The sequence below is a fragment of the Anopheles aquasalis genome, chromosome 3, assembly GCF_943734665.1.
Source record: "Anopheles aquasalis chromosome 3, idAnoAquaMG_Q_19, whole genome shotgun sequence".
NCBI classification, from domain to species: domain Eukaryota; kingdom Metazoa; phylum Arthropoda; class Insecta; order Diptera; family Culicidae; genus Anopheles; species Anopheles aquasalis.
The window spans coordinates 26061596-26064095 of NC_064878.1; the positions used below are offsets into that span (position 1 = coordinate 26061596).

General features: G+C 46.4%; 1 protein-coding gene across 1 annotated transcript in view; it reads left to right on the forward strand.

Annotated features, from left to right (window-relative positions):
• LOC126578889 (pericentrin) overlaps positions 1 to 2500 on the forward strand; it is a 29755-nt gene that overhangs the window by 20615 nt on the left and 6640 nt on the right. The window lies entirely within an intron of this gene.

Genomic DNA, 2500 nt, shown 5'->3' on the forward strand with positions numbered 1-2500 from the left:
TGATCGCTTTGTACGATCGCGGCAGCAGCTTCCCGTGAGTCCCGTGTGTCGTGAGCCGTATGCAAAGGCTGTAATGTTATGCTGCTGCCGGTGCGATGGCCAGATGATGATGGAGAATTGGGTCAATCTCTGTGAATGATGAGTAACAGACGGTGGTCTTTTGTGGTCTCTGGTGGAATTAGATTTTCAGGCAAGATGACTTTCTGAGTCGATAGGGAATGTCTTTTATGAAGCAACATTACTTTGGCTAAGGTTTTTTTTCAACAGTTTCCATCATGATGGAGTGCAACCGCACAATTACTAGGAAACGAGCAATCTGTTGTGCGCTCCTTCCGAGTATGTTTTTCTGCTTGAACTGGTGCACTGGGGCTGAGACATACAAGCGTCATGAAAGTATAATTTTCTATTGATATGCTAAGCCGATGAAAGGAATAGGCAAAGCGAAACAACTTCCATGTAAAGTTCATGTTAACAAGAAGGTGCACTACCCTAGCAGCGCTGGCGGCATCTGTATTTGGCATCCATGGACACAACAGGTACGGTCAGGATGGGATACACAGTAAAGGATTTTCTTGGGCAGGTTTCGCAGCAGCAGCATCTCTTTCTGCTGCTGCTGCTGCCGCTGCTGCTGCTATTGTTAATGGCCAGACACATTTCCGTTCGAACTCACCGGGAATGCGAAATGCAAATCACGTGTTCGCAATCGCAGTCAAACGTTGTTTCGCTTCACCCACGTGGGCCGCTTTTTTGTACAGCTGTTCCTACCATTATGGTACATTTTTCTTTAGTAAGGATTTCCCTGTTGAGTTTAGAAGAAAATATCACCTCGATGTCCTTCTGGGAAATGGTTGGAATTCCATCGAAATAATATTAACAGAAGGAATGGACGGAAGTTAGCGCGGAGTTGTGCCGACAGTGAAACACGACGAAGAATATTAAGTGGGTGGAAGTTTTGCATAGAAATCGAGGGCCTTCCCATTTGTTGCCATGTATTCCTTTCTTTTTTTGCCGTTAGTCTCTGGTTGAACTCAGTATGAACATGGGCGCTGAAGGTCGGTTGGAAGTGGTCAGTGATGCTTGCAGATGAAATGGAACGCGAACTCATGGTTTGCCAAGGAAACAACGCATAAGCCACATACCCTCACCATCACCACCTAGGCAACAGACAGTCGTGTTGTGGGGATAGGGTGAGCGAAGGGACGGGCTGGACAAAAGGCAAGTGTTTAGTGCGACCCGGGGATTTCCGATGGCCGATGTTAGTGCCGGCAACATAAATATATAAGTGTTTATACTGCTCCCGGTGCCAGAGACGAGGCAATTGTTGTTTGCGCTAAAAATAGCCAGCACCGGCAAGCATCAAGCCTCGTCTTGCTTCGTATTACCTCCGCGTGACCGAGCGTTCCTTCCGCTACGCCAATGTTTACGAGCGGCAGCATAGCTGGTCTTGGTGCTGGCGGTAGCAGTAACGGTAGCAAGAGTGGCAGCAGCAGCAGCAGCAGCAGCAGCAGTAGCAACAGCAGTAACAACGGAGACAGTGGCATCGAGGCAGTGAACGGTGGTGACGCCAGTTTTGATAAGGCCGTCTTGGTGGAGCCACCTTTTGGTGTAAGTACCACTTCCTTTTCGGACAAACAGGACATTCCGAAACGGCTTTTCCGCACAGTGTCAGCGGTCGTGTGATGCTTATCGCACCATGATAATGATGTGACGTTGGATGATGTTAACGATAATGGTATGACCATCGGCTACCGGGTGACATCCAATCTAATTAGCTCATTGAGAGTGATCGGAGCAAAAGGGAAGGGACGCAGCACCGCGGTTGCTGATATGATAACCGGCAGAAGCCGATAACCGAAAAAGGGACATCTATTTGGCTGATGAAAATTACATTCCATCTGCGACTTTCTGGACAGATGCTCAAGAGAGAGAGAGACAGAGGGAGAGAGAGAGGGAGTGCTCGGGCATTTGTGGTTCGATGGTTCGAACATAATTTTAGTGAAATTGGAAGGTATACCTTTTTGGGGTCAGAGTATTTGCGTTGCTCGTTGCTGGTGAGCTCGCTGGTGTATGCGATAATCGTTTCAAAAAATGATATTCTTTTTGTTGCTTAATGTAGATCAACTTCCTAGAAATACTTCGTTTGAAATCTAAATCACTCTTAGTGACGCAGAACTCATGATGCATGATAGTTCAAATGTTATTACACATTTTAAACTTTGTGTAATGGTTACTGAAGCGAATCCAATAAAATATCTTTGGCACAATATTGCTCCAGCTCCTGCTACGCTCGGATTGTTAGAGAACTCATTTCATGTGAGTGTGGTTTTGCTGGAACTGAGCTTATGAGCGTGAACGGGAGCTTTTTCGTCTAATAGCGATAAAGAATAGGATATTGGGAAGTGGGAGGACCCATTTATACACGTCATCTCCGATACGGATTTTGAGCGGTGTGGTTAGTTGGCATGCTTTTGAACGAAGGAATATAGCCTATCCTATGGAA